The sequence below is a fragment of the Cupressus sempervirens genome, chromosome 4 (genome assembly GCF_028749045.1).
Source record: "Cupressus sempervirens isolate cs-2001-9-10 chromosome 4, ASM2874904v1, whole genome shotgun sequence".
Classification (NCBI taxonomy): Eukaryota; Viridiplantae; Streptophyta; class Pinopsida; order Cupressales; family Cupressaceae; genus Cupressus; species Cupressus sempervirens.
This window is the reverse complement of record NC_143121.1, coordinates 192295771-192315680: the sequence shown is the minus strand read 5'-3', so window position 1 is coordinate 192315680 and position 19910 is coordinate 192295771.

Sequence of the window (19910 nt, the reverse complement as noted above, 5' to 3'; positions counted from 1 at the left end):
ATTCAATTTGGTTTATAAGTATAATATTAATTAGTTAAGGGCTAGGGTTACCTTTCAATCTAGTTTGATATATTCAATTTGGTTTAAGGTTGACCCATGGGTTAGTTTATTTTAGTGTTAAATATTAAGATATAATGCTAAATTATGATATCACTCATTTTTTGATATTTTGATATGATGGACATGTCATAAATGACATTTCTATATGATTCTTTTGATATGATATGCATGGATTATATATATATATATATATATATATATATATATATATATATATATATATATATATATATATATATATATATATATATATATATATATATATATATATATATATATATATATATATATATATATATATATATATATATATATATATATATATATATATATATATATATATATATAATCTTATGATTTAGCCCGTAAATTATCATTTATAATATAAGGAAACATAAATTAAATTTTAAGATCTTGAGGTTAGGGTTAGGGTTTGGATAATTAAATTTTAGTTTTAGGTTTAGGGTTAGAGTTAGAATTATGGTTAGGGCTATGATTTAGGATTGAGACCACGATTAAAGGGTTAGGATCATGTGGTCGGAGGTCGCAAGTACCTGAGTAGAAATTATAGTCTAGATCAATTAGGGTTAGTAAAGTAGGCAAGTTAGCATTTAGGATTTAGGGTTATAGTTATGATTCTAGGGTTAGGGTACATTGGGTTTACATTTCTATTAGTACTATTTATAGGGTTAGGATATGGGTTGACATTGGTATTAGTATTATTTTTAGGGTTATGGTTTGTACATCAGGGTTTAAATTTATGGATCTAGGATTATGATTAGGGCTTATAATTTAGGATAAGGGTTGGGGCTTATCATCTATTATAAGGGAACTTATCATTATAATTTATGATTAGGGTTAGAATAATGGTTTAGTACTTAAATTAGTTTATATCTAGCTAGCTTTTAAAATTAGAGTTTAGCATTTAAATTTAACAAATTTTAGGATCTTAGTGTACATACATCTTGATTCTAGGGTTTAGTATAATTTAGGGTCATGGTTTAACATTTATGATTATAGCTTATTGGTTTGTACATGATCATTGCTAGAAGTATGGTTAGAGGGTTAGGGTATGGGTTTACATCATGTTGAACTAGAAGTATGATTCTGAGGGTTAGGATTTGTATTAGCAATAAAAATTTTGATTATGGTTTTAACACATAGTTTAAATAAATTTATATAATTAAAGTTAGGATCAAGTATTAATATGATTTACTATTTAATGTTGGGGTTTATCATTTAGACCTCTACGGTTCAAATTGAGATTTAGAAAAGTTTTATGGTTTCAAGTGTGCATCTAAGATTAGGGGTTATAATTTATGATTAAAGGGTTTTGTAGTTAGGATTATGACCAAGTTTAGTATAATTTAGGGCTACTGTTTAGCATTAAGGAACTTAAGACTTAAAATTTAAGTTAAATATATTTAATCTTTACATGAACATTAGATTATATGATGTACATTTTTTTATGTAACTTGTATATTATTTAATCAAGTTATGTTCTTATAATTAACTTTTATTAATTAAAGGTTGTAACATGTATTCTTTAGGTCATACACATTCTAAGTTATATACATTCTTATGTATGTATATGTATGTTATATTCTTACCTAGATGCAAATTAATCTCTGACATTCTTATATATGTATTTAATTTAGGATCTGGACCCAAGTTAAGACATGTGATTGAATTATAATATAGTTAATTATATACTTAGATTATTTTTAAATTCAATTTACAAACTGACATTATAGTTAATTCTAAATGAGGCCTGGACAAGGGATCCAAAGAACTAATCAAAAGTTTTACTAAGCAAACGATAACATACATACAATAATTTACAATTATAAAAAACATAAGAGATTGCAAATTCCTTAATGAGCACATTTACATTTCATTTTTAAATAATTATAAGTACTAAAAGTAAAATAAATAACACATCCACATGAAATAATATTAACTAGACTTCAGTTCAATCCATTTAAATAATTTATATACATTTGTTCCGAATGCCACTTGGCAAATTAATTCGGAATGCACAATAATCCACTGTACATGTCACAGGGTATGAAAGGCTAAAAGAATATACATTTATAAAATAGTTTACATCATCCATTTTCGATCCATGAAACAAAGTACAATACAATTTAAGTAAAATTATTTTAAATAGTATTAGAAGTTTTTTGTTTGGATCCCTTGGCGAGTTGTTATGTGATTAAGTACTTAGTTATATATGTTTAGGGTTTTATTGTACATAACTATATGGTTAGGTCATGATTATAGTTTAAATAATGAATTTAGGTCAAGGTTATATGGTTTTAGGTCAAGGTTATATGGTTCTAGTTCAAGGTTATATGGTTCTAAGTCAAAATTATATTTATTTGTAAAATTACATGTAACTTAAACAATAAATTTACATCTAATCTAATCATTCAACATTGTAATAAATACATAAATTAAATACGTTTCAAAACATCTAAAATAATAAATTTTTAAATAAACTTTAAATTAAAAGACAATATTATATACTTAGATCTAATATAGATGAAAATTATCTTTAAAAAAATCTTATTTGTGCATTTAGAGATTCATAATAACATTAGAGGCTTAAGCATGAATAGTAAAATAAAATATACAAAGAAACATATATAAAAAACAATAAAATATACGAAAAAATATATAAATTTTAACTAAAACAATAGAAAAAAGGAAAAAACAAATGTTTCATACCTTTTTCAGACGGTCGATAAAGCGGATGCTAGTCTCTCTCCAACTTTCAATCAAAATAATGAGGAGAGAATCTGACTGCGCCGCTATTTATGCTAGCGGGTTTCATAGTTTCGATCGAAACTTAAGTAAAGTTTCAATCGAAACTTTAAAATCGTGAGGAAACCCGCGTTCCAAGTTTCGATCAAAAGTATGAAACTCGGTTATTTTCGATCAATAGTTACTTTCTCTCGAAAGTAATTAGTTTCGATCAAAACTTTGAAAAAGAGCTTCTATCAAAACTATACGGGTAATTTTTCGGACCCGCGCTTGTTTGGAGGAATTTCTTCCTCTGAAAAAGTGTAACCCAGTATTGTGGGTTCACCCGACTACCAATATTTTGTTATTGCCCAATTGGGACATTGCTGATACATTAATTTTTAATTCTGTGTCAAATAACTTGGGATTGCAAGATCCAAATAAACAGGAATTCTTTGGAACTACATTTAGTAATGACCGAGCTACTCTTGTCATGTGGTAATTGAGAAGAGGATCTAGTGTGATTACATCACAACCTGATGATTCAGGACTAACAGGGAATATCATTGTAAGAAGAGTGGCTGAAACCTCACATGTACAGGCACCCATATGACTGTAGACTAGTCTCAATATTTTTTGGCTACTGTAGAAAGAGAGGAACAGGGAATGATTGAAATATAGAGTCAATATGAGGCAGTTGTGTATGCTTATAATAAGGAGGTGAAAAGGAGAATTGAGCTTGAGGACAAGTTAAAAACGAAGCCTACAAGGCCAAGAATTGCATAACCCCCAAGGGCACTTGTTGAACCCTTCAAGTCAAATCCAATTCTTGAAATACCAGACACCCCAGAAAGGCCTTAGTTTTACACTGTAGTGGAGTTTGAAGAGGAGAAGAACAAGTTATATGAGATACAACTAGAGTTGAATAATCAGTTTGAAGAAAAGCTCAAGAAAACAATCATGTACATGGTCGATAGAATTGAGGGGCCAACATTTTGTGATCAATTGGCAAGAATTATTGCATTATGGGATGAAATAAAAAGAGATCAGAATAAGTTGAAGCCCATTATCCAAAAGTGGAATGATAGGAATAATGATATTACTATCATGTATGTATTTGTTATCTAGCTCTCTTGCCATCAGATAGAAAAGATTTTTGATTTGCTAAATAAGTTGGAGAACTTTGATGACAAACATAATGCATTTTTGAGAAGACTAACATTTTTTTTTTTCCAAATATATGGATGAAAATTTTGATTTATTTCCTAGTGCTCTAGAAACTATTGATATAATAAAGGAAAAAGAAAATTGGAAAAATGAATTGGATGAAATAATGTGTCAAAAAATGAGTGATGTTGTAAATGAAAAAGGACATATATTATCGGCACTAACCATGGAAGAATTGGTTAAAGTGCAAATATTTTATAAAGCCATCAATAAAGACCTCATTGATATAGAATCAATTAGAAATTCTATAATAGAGGTGCAAAGGGAAATCCTAAAGTTTGATTGGCCGGATAATTCCGTTTACAACACATGGAAAGAAGAATTCTTGTCTTCTGAAGAGGTGGCAGAAGAAGAAGAAGAAATAAGCCAAGAAGAAGATCGAATAATGGAGGAAAGCAAAGAAGGAAAATCTTCTTCAATGATGGAAACAAATCAGCCAATTACAGCTATTGTTTGCTAGGAAATTGACACATCAACACATGTAGAGCAGGACAAGAAAGATCAACTCGTCCAAGCAGAAAATACCATGATTCCAGTTGATAATGTGGCAGTAAGGGACTTGTTAGTAACTATCACCCCTTCAATCAATGATGAAGACAAGGAGGATCCTCAGGATAAAGTAAATCAATAGGTAGTTTAAGGTGACTCATCACTTTAAAACTTAATGGCCACTTACTCCGAGGATGAAGAATAAATAAAGAGTTAGATTATGAACTCTTGTCTCAACCAATGAGGATGTAATAGAAATGGGCCCACCAAAGGAATGTTGTGATAAAAATTCTTTTCTGTTAACATTTTTGTCTCTTGTGACAACAATTGATGTAAATGTCTTTTGTCTTTTAGGACAGTTGTCAGTTCTCTAAGCCTGAAGCTTGTTGCATCTCACATTATATAAGTGAGATCCCAAGGCTAGAGAAGGGTCTGACTTTTAATGAAATGTTAGTCAATACTGAGTATTGGTTAGTCCAGTATTTTGATGCAAATTTTATGATGTATTCTCTCTGCAAACACTTGGGAATATATTGAAGTTGCAGGAGTCTAATGTCTTTTCTAGAGTTATTCTGAGTCTTTTGCAATTGTATACAGATCTTCAAAGGAGATTAATACAAAATTGAACTATCCCCATATCTGTTCTTGCTGAATTTTGTCTCCATTTTTGTTACCTGGTCATTTTGATATTGTATAAGAAATGCTTGTCCAATTGAATACAATTCATTTCAGTTTGTATATCAGTTCATTATTGCTTTTAATTTAATGAATTATGTAAATGCTTTAGTGGAGTTGATAGGATTTCCATGGTGATAAGAAGGATGCTTGTAAGAATCAATTTTAGTAAGAATTACTGATAGTATTAGTTGTAATGCAATCAATCAGATCCATAAATTGGAATAGACTCTGGATCCCAATGGATGAGGCACTGATCCAGTTAATTCAGTCTGCGGATGTATAGATCATGAAGGAGCATCAAGCTTGAAATCAAAATCATTTTAATTTTTCTATAAAGAGAATTGGAATGCTTGTCAGCACTTGTTTGTATCTAATTTCTAAGCCTTAGTTAGCTACTAGTGTTGGAAATATTTGCAAATCTCAGAAGAATTGTGACCAATCTATTTCTAAGGGATTTATGTTTGATGGAATGAATAAAGAATACATGTATATGGTAGAGAAAGTGAATGAGAATCAGAATGAAACTAGAAGGAATCTTCATTCACTAGCCTTCATTTGAGTCATCCCTAGGTATACCCACCTTGGTTTTGTAGAGCCTAAAGAGTAGAAAGCCAGTCATGGCTTTGTTAATTTGGGTCCAAATAATATGCACACCTAATTGTTGATGGGAAGTAGCTAATCCTTAGATTTTGTGAGTATTATTACTTTGGTATTGAACTTGTGTTGTTTAGTAGTTTTAAAACACCAACAAAATGTTTGTCTTACTACTTATTTTAATTCCTTTGATAGTAAGATGGCTTATCAACTAAGGGATAAGGACCCTAAAACTTTGAGGGATGCCTATAAGATTGCAGTAAACATTGACAATAATAGAAAGGCATCTGGCAAGCTTGGTAGGAGAGATGATCCAAAGTTTTTCAATCCTAAGAACAACAATAAAAAGTAGGCTGATAAAACTCCTGTAGGAAAGAAACTTGAAGAACCCACAATAGGTCAGGTGTTAGAATTGTTAAAAAAGATGAACCCAACTAATTTCAATGCAAATAAGCCTAATGTTGGATATAAGGTTCCTATGAATAACAAAAATTTTAACAGGCAACCCATAATGCAGAATTACCCTTACACCACCCAGTGGAAGGATGGTAAGCCAATTCCTAATCAAACCCAAAATGTGAAAGATAAGGGTATCCCAAATCCTTTGCAAGGGAGCTCTGTTAATATGAATGATGATGTGCCATGGTGTATCATATGTCAATCACCTCACTTTGCAGATTATTATGCAGTTGCTTAGTCATTCGCCTTAGATCAAAGTATACAACATGAAGAGGAAGATGAAAGGAGCCATGATGATGTAAGTTGCAATATGGTAAGTATGTGTGATGACTTTGTGGATTTTGATCTGGAAGAGATCGAAAGTGATCTTGCAAACATGAGAGAAGCCTATCAATTACACCACCAACAAGTGTTCTTAGATGATGAGGGTAATGATGAAGATTAGGTATGTGTTAGCTTGAGAATGCCTTCTAAGGAAGAAATTGATTGAATTACTGCAGCGATAATTTCACAAGTTCATAGTAATTACAATTTGAGGAACAGAGTAGTTAACAATTATGTTGGGAAACCCTCTAGCATATTCATCAAGGATATTTGCCATAAAATGAAAGATGAAAACAAGAAAGGTATTGTGGAGATAGTTAAGATCAAAGACAGTAAGCCTAAGAAGTGGGAACCTAAGAAGAAATTTCAGTTTCAAGCCTCTAAGATAGTAAAAGCAATAGTACAAGAGAAGAAATCAGGACTTGACACTACCAAGCAAATAATAGTGCCTACTATTCAAAAGACTGCAACTCTAGGTATTCTTGTCAAACCTACTATGACTGAACCCATTGATATGATATCTATGTTATCCAAAAAAACTGTAAAGGTGCCCTTGCCTAAATTGTTTAGAATTGAAGAGCATAAGAGAAAAGCCTTGTCATGGTTGGGAGGGATAGGAGATAATAGTAATGTTGTAAAACCAAACATCATGCAACAAACTCCATTAGTAGTAGAAGATAGTGGAATTGTGTCTCAAAATCCCCAGATGATTTTAGATGATTCATCAGTGGCATTCATAGAAGACATTGACCCATTTTTTCTCAGTCTAATTATAAATGGAAAGACCCTAAAAAATAGCATGATAGATTCTGGAGCCTCTAATACCACCATTCCCTTTAAGATAATGGACGCATTAGGTTTGAAGGTAGACGCTAAGCAAGGCAGATGTAGAGGTATGGATGCTAGGGAAGTTCCAGTCATAGGGACTATCACTGCTTTACCATTTAGGCTAGCTGCATACCTTGAGGTAGAACTAACTATGTTTGTCCTTGTAGTTGATATTCCTCCACATCACAGAATGTTGCTCTCTAGAAAATGGAGTGCTGCTATGGGAGGTAGCCTACAATGTGACTTGACTTATGTGACTTTCCATATAGGAGACAAATCTGTTAAACTAGATAGAGAACCAAGGGTTAGCCACCTTCTAGGGGAAGAAATTGACATAGACTCAACTTGTTTCTTAGACACTAGTGTTAATGCATTCAGGGAAGAACTGATTATACAATTAGTTGAGAAATTACTTGCTGTAATTGAACATGAAGTTGAGTGTTGCATGGACTCATGAATATTATGGACAATGTTTTTTGATGGGGCTTGTTCAAAAGAAGGTTCAAGGGCGGGGGTGGTTTTTGTTTCCCCTGAGAAAAATACCTTTAGGTACTCATTTACCTTAAAGTTTTCTTGTACCAATAACATAGTAGAGTATCAAGCCCTATTGCTAGGATTGAAAGTTGCTACTCATCATAGAATCAAGAAATTACATGTCATAGGAGACTCTGAATTGGTCATCTCACAAATAAGAGAAAATTATGCCTCTAAAAACAAAAGGTTGAAATAGTATATAAATGTAGTGTGGGATCAGATAGAATTTTTTGATGCATTTGGTATCTCATGGAGAGATAGAAGTCAAAATAAAATGGCAGATTTATTAGCAAATGTAGCAATCAAACCTAAGGAGATATCATTTATAGGAATATCTCAAATTGAAGTATAGAATAGACCTTCAATACCTGACAATGTTGAAAATTGGCAAGTTTTTGAAGATGATAAGGACATTCTAAACTTCATGTTAAGTGAGGACAAATACCATGGTTAGGAGATGGACTGCAGTGATTTAATTGAAACCATTGATAGAAAGGAAACTATTTTTGGCCAGGAGATTATGTAGTTGAAAACCAACAAGGTTCCTAAGGGGTTAGTGGTTTTGGAGAATATTTTTGATAATCAAGATAGAGTAAAACTAGGAACTAGGGACCCTAAGCCTCAAGAAGTAGAAGAGATAAAACTTGGTACTGATGAAGCTCCCAAAAATGTTTATTGTGGCCAAAATCTACCTGCTAAAATTAGAAAAACATTGATTGACTTGGTTAGGAAGTATAGACATGTTTTTGCCTAGTCATATGATGACCTTAAAGCTTATAGGAAACATCTATTTCAACATGCCATACCATTAAAGGATAATGTAAAACCTTTCAGACAAAAATAGAGACCAGTGACCCCTACCCTAGCTCCCAAAATGCAAGAAGAGTTGATGAAGGTAAGGGATGGTGGAATAATTAAACCAATTAGGCATTCCACCTAGGTTTCAAATTTGGTACCTGTCAGAAAGAAAAATGGAGACATAAGATTATGTGCGGATTTCAGAAATCTAAACATTGCATCCTTGAAGGATAATTATGGATTACCAAATATGGAAGCTATGCTGTAGCAAGTAACTGGTTTTGAACTAATGTCCATGATGGATGGTTTCTCAAGATACAATCAAGTCTTGGTGAAGGAAAATGAACAATTTAAGACAACCTTCACAACCCCACAGGGGACTTATGTATATGTAAGGGTGCCATTCGGTTTGATCAATGCAGGGGCTACTTTCCAAAGAGCTATGGATGTAGCATTTCATGATTAAATTAATAAATTCATGGTAGTATACCAAGATGATCTTACAACCTATTATAAGAAAGCTAAGGAACATTTTAGACATTTGGAAAAGATTTCCATTAAAGCCTTGGAATATGGAGTATCACTGAACCCAAAAAAGTGTACATTTGGGGTGATAAAAGGTAGGTTATTGGGACATATTGTGTCAAAGGATGGTGTAAAGATAGATCCTAAGAGAGTGGCATCCATTGATAAGGTGCCAAAGTCAAAAAATATAAAAGGGATACAGTCTTTCTTTGGAAAAGTCAATTTTTTGAGGAGGTTTGTTACAAATTTTGCTAAAATTAGTAGGCCTATCTCAAAAATGCTTAAAAAAGGAGCTATAATTAGCTGGGATGGTGAGCCTTCACAGGAATTTCAGGATATTAAAACTACTATAAAAAAATCTCCAGTCCTTAGAACACCAGATTATACAAAGCCTATGCATATCTTTTCTTTTGCATCTTTCCATACTGTAGCTGCAGTCCTGTTGCAAAAGAATGAAGAAGGGTATGAATAGCCAATAGCATATTTTAGTAAATCATTATAGCCTACTGAACTGAAGTATGAAATAAATGAGAAACAAACATATGGTGAAATCTCTAAAGGCTTTTAGATGTTACTTGGTAGGTGCTACTGTCATTCCTTTTGTACCCAGTGCAGCTGTGAAGGACATATTTTCTCAATAGGAAGTATTAGGAAGAAGGTGTAGATGGATCAACAAGATTCAAGAATTCAATATTGAAATATAGATAACTAAGTTGGTAAGAGGTCAAGGTTTGGCTAAACTCATGGCTGAATCTAATTTAGATGCTAATCAGATTAATATGGTAATAGAGGACCTGGAATATGACCTATGTGATATGGATCATTGTGAGTGGTATACTAATGTTATATACTATCTGAAATACATGGAAGCTCCTCCACATTTGACTAAAAATGAAAAAAGGAGTACTAAATTACAAGCCATTAGATACATAATTGTTCAAGGTAGTCTATGGTGGAGAAATTTTGAAGGAGTATTACTGAAGTGTATTGATCAAGAAAAGTAAAAGGAAGTCTTAAATGAAATTCATGCTAGAGTATGTGGAGGAAACTGTATAGCCAAAACCATTACACATAAAGTGATGAGATCTAGTTTTTGGTGGCCCTCCCTATTCAAGAATGCTCAAACTATGATTAGGAGATGTGATCCTTGTTAGAGATTTGCTAGAAAATTGAAGTTCTTAGGTAATACTCCCCTAAAGCCAGTGGAGGTCCAAGCACCTTTTCAACAATGGGGTATGAACTTCATAGGAGAGATTTCTCCCAAGTCTAGTGCTAGCTATTCTTGGATTCTAGTGGCCACTGAATCCTTTACAAAGTCGGTAGAAGCTATCCCCACAAGAAATGCAACCAGTAAAGTTGTCAATAATTTCATGCTAAATAATATTATCTCTAGATTTGGTTGTCCTCAGAAACTTGTAACAAACAATGCAATGTGCTTCAGGTATGAGGAAATCATCAAATTTTGTGACAAGTTTGGAATTACAAGATCAAGTTCTTCATCTTATCATCAATAAGGTAATGGAAAAGCTGAGTCCATAAACAAAAGCTTGTTAAAAGTTATAAAGAGGACATTGCATGATAACAAGAAGGCCTAGGATTTCAAGTTACAATTAGCAATATGGGCTGATAGGGTAACTGTGAAGAAAGCCATTGGAGTAGCTCCATTTGATCTGGTATATGGAATTCAGGCTAGAATGTCTCAGAATAATTTGAGAGGGCTTTACAATTACATCCAAATGTATGAGGAAGATATCACTGATGACATGCAAGAAAGGCTAGATGAACTGGTAGGGTTAATAGAAACCAGAAGAGAGGCATCTCTTAAGAACCAAAAATTGCAACTATAAGTTAAGACACTCTATGATAAAAAGATAGTAAGTAGAAAGTTTGAAAATGGAGATTTAGTCTTAATGTGGAATGCCAGAATTAAGGATAAAGGAAAACATGGAAAATTTGATCCTATCTGGTTAGGCCCTTATTTGATTTAGATTACTTGGGGTGAAGATTCTTACATTCTCAAAGATCTATCAGGCAACATTCTTGAACTGCCAGTTCATGGACAGTTCTTGAAGAGGTATTTCTCTTGAAAGAATACTTGTTTATTCCATGAACAATAGTCTAGGTTTTCTTGTATGTTTGTAAATCCTTTTGTCTTCTATATAGTCCCTATATATTCTTCTATTCTATGTGTTCACTCTCTCAAAGTTGTTAGTTTAAAAGCTCAAGTGTGTGTGGTCTGCTTCTCCTAGAAACTCTAAGCCCTCATTTGAATCTAGAGAATTCAATGTCCCCAAACAGAGCCACTGTTGGTCTATTTTTTCACCTAAAATCTTTTTCTCTTGTCCAAGTAAAAATTAGAATTGAATTTGTCAAGTGGAGACTAGGGTTTATGTTTTAATTTTGCAAAATCTTGGTAGCTTTTAAATTTTTTTGTCAACACCCTAGGTCTCATTTCCTCTTAATCTTTTCAGGTGCGAAAAACTTTTAAAAACTCGTGTGAATATTCCCTATCCTTTTAAAAATTTTGCACCGCAAGTCTCACTTTTTCCTTTATGTTTCTCACCATTAGATCTTAAAAAATCTATAGCTCTCGCTACCTCGCTATAAAAATATGCACACCTTTTATGTATAGCAAGATAACGAGTATCAAATAGTTTAAAGTAGGACCATAAAACAAAGGTACAGTGGTAGGAGATTTTGTGGTGGCCAAATTTTTCAGTCACATGCATTGTTAGGTAGGGAAAGGGACCCAGTGAAAGGTAATCATTTTACGGTGCCAGAAATAAAAGTTTTTTTGATGCCTCAAGTTACCTTGCTATAGAAAAAGCAAGCATCTCACCATTAGCGAAGTAGTAAGGAGTTTTGAAATGAAAGACATGACGGCTTCCGAATTCCTTGGTAACTATAGTTTGTTTGAAGTGGCAAAACAAGTAATAACTGCTATTATCAAAAGAAGTTAATATGGAAATAATGATTTAATGGTTTTTTGTTTCTTTTGGCACTGAGTTTTGGAAGACTCACTGGAGCTCACTACCTCGCTATCAAAAATTGTCGGCATCTTGCCATTACTGAAGTAGTGAGACGCCATGAAATAAAGACATGGTGGGACCCTGGAAAACGTGGAAGGATGACTAGGGTTAAAATAGAGTTTTGTGGGTTGCCAATAGTGTTGATTCTCCTACGTCATCAATGCCCTGGACCCATGCCCCATTCATAAAGCATATAAGGGAATCTTGATCGTCAAATCAGGTTTAAATCAATGATCCTTGCCATCTCATTATGGAAATTTGTGCATTATTTACCCTATATGACATAGTGAGTATGGGGCCTGCCATTTCTTTAGAGTACTTTGTGTAGCTTCTTTACTTTTGATTTAATCTCAAAAAAATGACCATCGCTATTTCATTATGAAGAGTTTCTTGAAGGATATGTATAGCGAAGTAGCGACATGGTGACATGTGTCCTCAGTTTCTAGTGGGTCTAGAAAAAAATACCATCAAGGAAGGAGCTGTATACATGGTCAATTTTTATTGGATTGACTGGAAAGTTTGTCAAGTGGAACACCAAGTTGTTTTTCTTCGCATCCCTTGATCATAGGATTTTAGAAGATCAACAATATAGTTTTAAATGAAAAAGGTGGAGCCGCTCTATGTATTAATTAGATGTGAAAGCTTTGCCTGTGAGGAAAAATAGAGTGTAATATAGAGGATTGTATTAGTTTCACCTTATGTGAGCAAATATTTTGAGCCTTTCCTAAGCAGAAGTAATTACTGAAGAAGATTGTGCTGAAGTTTGGCAAGATTGTGAAGCAGTTTGTTTGCAAATTTTTTGCAGAAATATAGAGGAGAACGAGAAAAGAATTCAAGTAATTACACTATAGTCTCTGAAAGTTTTCAGTTATGCAAAGTATAATCGAAGATGCCTCAGAAAAAGGAATTTTCAAGTCGAGTAAATTATTTGGATAGAAATGTACATGATGATTTTCTTGAGTTGCTCCCTAAGTCTACTATAGAGGTAGTGCAAGTTAAAAAGTTGACCTCATTAAACCCTAGGTTGAGGATAGCAGATGGATTGTATGATAAGGGTAATTGGGTCCAGGATGCTCAGACCTCGCAAAATGGTTTAAATTTGTTTAAGAAATGGTTTGCAAAAAGGAAACTATTTTCCCCACATGCCAATATATGGAATTTCAACCTAGGGAAGCTAGTTATCCCCAGTGTGTTTATAGATTATGATCTCCTTGAGGCCGTGGCAAAAAGTTATGATCAAGCTACTAGGGTAGTGAGAAGAGTAGATGGTGAAATTCTAATCACCATTATCCCATAAGAGATTAGAGAAGTTTTTCATCTAGGACCTCTCACTAAGTATCGTGTACCCATTAATTTGAAGGATTTAGAAGAATAGTATATGTCTAAGAAAGATATAGTTAGAAAAGGTGCATTGAAGGCCCTCATTGGCAGAATCAGAACCCTACTAGTAATAACATCATTCTCTAAGGAACCTTTCAAGAAAGCATACTTCAATGCCAGGGTAGTAGTGGTATATAGGACCCTGTGCATAGTCTTTGGAGAGGGTGAAGAAGATTTAATGCCCGTGAGTTTCATGTATACGATTACTCAACTCTCCTCTTTTGGTGTGGAAATAATTTTTGACTTGGCATCCTACCTAGCCAATGAAATTCACAGTGGATTAGTTGGAATTGCTAAGGCCAAGGTGGAGAAAGCTTAGGGCCAATATTCTCTATTGATGCACATATTCCTATTTAAAGGGGTCACATACTTCAGTAAAGAAATGGTCTTGAATAGATAACAAGAAGGGGAAGCACTACCAGTTCAATTATGGAGTGCAGATATGACTGAGGAGGCAGAGAATGCTAGTTTTGTTAGATTTGATAGGTACTTTGCCTCAAAACTAAGGTGTCTCATATTAAGGGATAATCCAAGAATCCCCAAGGCACTAATGCACCTTGTTAGGCCTATGGATAAAATCCATGATTGGAAGGTTTCAGATAATTGGGGAGACATCATCCCATATGTAGTTTCAACTGTTATCAGAATCTATGGATTCAAGGGAACACCTCATGTACTACCCTACTAGGTACCTTTAAAAGTATGAGTAGCTGAATTTCTGTGATAGTTAGGAGGCCTCAAAGAAGCCTTCTTGCACAAAAGGGGAATAGGATCAATTTTTCCCACTTGCACAGTAGCCCACCAATTTGTGATAACCAAAGAAGGGTGGGTCTTTCTCTACAAATTTTTGGATCAACACAAGATGGTAGAATCTCACCCTCATTTTTGTGATGTAGAGGGTTTCTTTCATTTGGCTCTTAGGCATAGGATTAAGCTTCATCTAGTTGAGCATGAGTTTTATTTCCCTGAAGATGTAATAAGGAATGAATACTCTTTGTAGGAGAAAGAAACAAAGAAAGAAAAATGGAGAGTCTATTCAAAAGTTTTAAGTTTCATTAATTTTTTTGACAAAGGTTACATCCCTCTAAGTAATGCTGTAACTATTGCTGATAAAACAAATAAGCTTATGAGTACATTCCTTGAAATAATGGAGGTAATGAATGAAAACAAGCAACATTTCATTGATTCTTTTCTAGATAAGGCCAGGGAAACAATGAGGAGGTTGGGTTTCACTCCCAATATAGGAGAAGACCCATTAATTGTTCAAAAGAGGTCAGAATGTACTATCATCCAAAGTCAAAGGCCCATTATAGATAATAGAAAATAGATAGTTGAATCTACTAGTGCTATTTATGGAGAAAGGCCTCTTGAACCTTCTCCTAAGAGGAGAAAGATAATAAGGGAAAAGGAATCTCATGATGAAAGTTATTCACCTTCCTAAACTCCCATGAGAATTGAGGAGGAGCATCTCATTGATGAGAAAATTAAACAAATTGGATCACAAGGGGGACTTTTTGTTGCCCGAGCAGAGATTGATGAAGGGAACCCCCAAGAGCCTCCTGTACCAAGTTTTCAATTGACTGTAGCAGATTTTAGTGGAAGAGAATTAGATCCTATTTTGAAACAAGCCAGTTAGTAATTTTTGTTTGATGATAGTTTTGTAAGGTCTAGGGCCTTCCACCAATTTTATTTGAGGGAAAACATGGGAAATTTTGAGCAGAGATGTAAGAATGTGAAAATAGAGCTTTCAAAAATGGATGAAGCCTCTATTCAAAATAAAATAAAGGAATAAATGATTCAAGAGTTCCAAAATATAACCCATGAAGAAGGGAGATAGATGGTAAAGACTGCCAATAATTTGTTATTGCCCAATTGGGACATTGCTGATGCAATAGTTTTAAATTCTGTTTCAAATAACTTGGGATTGCAAGATGCAAATAAATAGGAATTCTTGGGAACTACATTTAGTAATGACCAAGCTGCTCTTGTCATGTGGTAATTGAGAAGAGGATCTAGGGCCATTACATCACAGCCTAATGATTCAAGACTAATACGGAATATCATTTTTAGAAGAGTGGCTGACACCTCACATGTACAGGCAGCCCATATGAATGTAGACTATTCTCAATTTGTTTTGGCTACTATAGAAAGAGAGGAACAGGGAATGATTGAAGTATAGAGTAAATATCAGGTAGTTGTGGATGCTTATAATAAGGAGGCAAAAAGGATAATTGATCTTGAGGACAAGATAAAAGGGTAGCCTACAAGGCCAAGAATTGCATAACCCTTCAAGTAAAGTCGAATTGTTGAAATACCAGACACCCCAGAAAGGCCTCAGTTCTAAACTCTAGTGGAGTTTGAAGAGGATAAGAACAAGTTATATAAGATGCAACTAGAGTTGAATAATGAGTTTGAAGAAAAGCTCAGGAAAACAATCATGTACATGGTCAATAGAATTGAGGGGCCAGCATTCTATGATCAATTGGCAAGAATTGTTGCATTATGGGATGAAATAAAAAGAGATCAGAATAAGTTGAAACCCATTATCCAGAAGTGGAATGATAGGAATAATGATATTACTATCATGTATGTATCTGTTATCTAGCTCTCTTGCCATCAGATAGAAAAGATTTTTGATTTACTAAATAAGTTGGAGAACTTTGATGACAAAAATAATGCATTTTTTAGAAGACTAAATTTTTTTTTTCAAATATATGGATCAAAAGTTTGATTTATTTCCTAGTGCTCTAGAAACTATTGATAGAATAAAGGAAAAAGAAAATTGGAAAAATGAATTGGATGAAATAATGTGTCAAAGAATGAGTGATGTTGTAAATGAAAAAGGACATATACTATGGGCACTAACCATGGAAGAATTGGTTAAAGTGCAAATATTTTATAAAGCCATCAATAAAGACCTCATTGATATAGAATCAATTGGAAATTCTATAATAGAGGTGCAAAGGGAAATCCTAAAGTTTGATTGGCTGGATGATTCTGTTTACAACACATGGAAAGAATAATTCTTGTCTTCTGAAGAGGTGGCAGAAGAAGAAGAAGAAATAAGCCAAGAAGAAGATCGAATAATGGAGGAAAGCAAAGAAGGACAATCTTCTTCAATGATGGAAATAGATCAGCGAGTTATAGCTATTGGTTGCCAAGAAATTGACACAACAGCACATGTAGAGCAGGGCAAGAAAGATCAACTGGTCCAAGCAGAAAGTACCATGACCTCGGTTGATAATGTGACAGTAGAGGACTCCTTAGTAACTACCACCCCTATAATCAATGATGAAGACAAGGAGAATCCTCAAGATAAAGTAAATCAACAGGTAGTTGAAGGTGACTCATCACTTTCAAACTTAATGGCCACTTATTTCGATGATGAAGAATAAATAAAGAGTTAGATTATGAACTCTTGTCTCAACCAGTGAGGATGTAACAAAAATGGGCCCACCAAAGGAATGTTGTGATGAAAAGTCTTTTCTGTTAACATTTTTGTCTCTTCTGACAATAATTGATGTAAATATCTTTTTTCTTTTAGGATAGCTGTCAATTCTCAAAGCTCGAAGCCTTTTGCATCTCACATTATATAAGTGAGATCGCAAGGCTAGAGAAGGGTCTAATTTTTAATGAAATGTTAGTCAATACTGAGTATTGGTCGGTCTAGCCTTTTGATGCAAATTTTATGATGTATTCTCTCTGCAAACACTTGGGAATATATTGAAGTTGCATGAGTCTAATGTCTTTTCTAGAGTTATTCTGAGTCTTTTTCAATTGTATACAGATCTTCAAAGGAGATTAATACAAAATTGAACTGTCCCCATATCTATTCTTGCTGAATTTTGTCTCCACTATTGTTACCTGGTCATTTTGATATTGTACATGAGAAATGCTTGTCCAATTGAATACAATTCATTTTATTTTGTATATCAGTTCATTATTTCTATTAATTCAATGAATTATGTAAATGCTTTAGTGGAGTTGATAGGATTTCCATGGTGATAAGAAGGATGCTTGTAAGAATGAATTTCAGTAAGAATTGCTGATAGTATTGGTTGTAATGCAATCAATCAGATCTCTAAATTGGAATAGACTCTGGATCCCAATGGATGATGCACTAATCCAGTTAATTCAGTCTGCAGATGTATAGATCATGAAGGAGCACCAAGCTTAAAATCAAAATCATTTTCATTTTACTGTTCAAAGAATTGCAATGCTGGTCAGGACTTGTTTGTATCTAATTTCTATGCCTTAGTTAGCTACTAATGCTTGAAATATTTGCAAATCTCAGAAGAATTGTGACCAATCTATTTCTAAGGGATGTATGTGTGATGGAATGAATAAAAAATACATGTATATGGTAGAGAAAGTAAATGAGAATCAGAATGAAACTAAAACGAACATTCATTCACTAGCCTTCATTTGAGTCATCCCTAGGTATACCCACCTTGGTTTTGTAGAGCCTAAAGAGTAGAAAGCCAGTCATGGCTTTGTTAAAGTTGGGTCCAAATAATATGCACACCTAATTGTTGATGTGAAGTAGCTAATCCTTAGATTTTTTGGGTATTATTACTTTGGTATTGAACATGTGTTGTTTAGTAGTTTTAAAACACCAACAAGATCAACTATTATTAGCATACAGTTCATGTTGACTCCACACATGGAATTTTTATAGAAGGAACTATCCTTTTTAGATACTTTGATGAATAAAGATTCTCATCTTTATACACAAGAAGGTCTAATGGATATGGAAAAAAATCTAGATATACATATTCAATGACTAGATGTAACAAAAGACAATTGGGATTCCATTTTAGGAATCTCAATGGAAGTACACAAGCCATTCCTAGATAAATTCACTATAAGTGTACAACCCTCATAGACATAAGTGTCAAAAAAGGGGGATTTTGAAGATTTTGAGAGTTTTGTCGAGGTAGAAGGTAGAGGTAGATATCTAATCAGAGGGAGTCTTAGAACATAAATCAAGTATTTACTGAGGGGTAGTAACATATCAAGGTTACATCAACATTTTTACAAATTTGGAAGTTTTGAAATTTTTTATAGAGACAGAGCAAAATTTGTACATTTTCTTGACTTATGCACAAAGAAAGATTTTATATGCCGTGACAAAGTGTTTTTGCCACTCATGTCAAAGGGGGAGATTTGTAATCTCATTATGGTTTTTACATTGTAGTGACAAAACCCTTAGTAATTATCTAGCATAGTTAGTTGGTCATCAGTGTGACCGAGATACTATTTAGGCTGAGTGCATAGTGCATGCCATGTATAAGTCTCTAGACAATACATGACGAGTGATATGATAGTTAGTGGCAAGAACTAGTAGGTGTTGAGTAGTCAATGTGTGTTGAGTCACTCAGGTGTTGAGAAAACAATGTGTGCCAAGTGATTCAGGTGCCAAGCAATAGTATGTGTTGAGCCTGCATTCAAGAGCTAAGTAAACAACACAAGAGCATAATGAAGGTCAAGCATTAGAAGCCCATTGATGTTGAGTAACTAGTCAATGACATAGGTGTTTGCAATAGCACAAAATCCTATGTAAACCATTTTTGGCTGACATGAACATTAGTTTTAAATATTAAGAGATAAGGATGGAGTCATATTACACATCCCTATACAATACATGTGCAACCAATCAGAAAAAGGGAAGCATTAAGAAGCAATAGTAATCAACTAGAGTGATTGATTAAGACCTAGGATCATCTCCACGATGCCTATTTAAAGACGTAAACCCTAAGGTGGAATGTATTTCAAATGAGAGATACTAAGGAGAGTATCTTTTGTGAAAGTGACATGTCAAAGATGCATCATTGAATGATCTAAAAAGTAGAACTAGTTGAGGAGAACAAATCAATTGTGAAGTCATGTAGTGAAAGGTCAAATAACATATAATTGTGAAGTCAAGAAGTGAAAGGTCAAATAACATATATTAGATTAGGAAGATCAAGATACAAACTATCAAGAGGAGATCTGACATCTAATAGAGTGGTGCTAACCAAAGGATTAGGTACTGAATCATTCTATCAAGTGATACAGGGTAAATCTCTTAACAAAGTAGTCCTAATAGGATTTTGTAAATCTCCTAACATAGTGCTTACTTTGTAATGCCCCACCCGGAGATCTTTGGAAACAAGGATGAAATACAAGCAAGATAAATTTTTTTTTTTAAACAAGTGTAAGTGCACATGATAACAACATACAATGATCGCAATGGAAGAC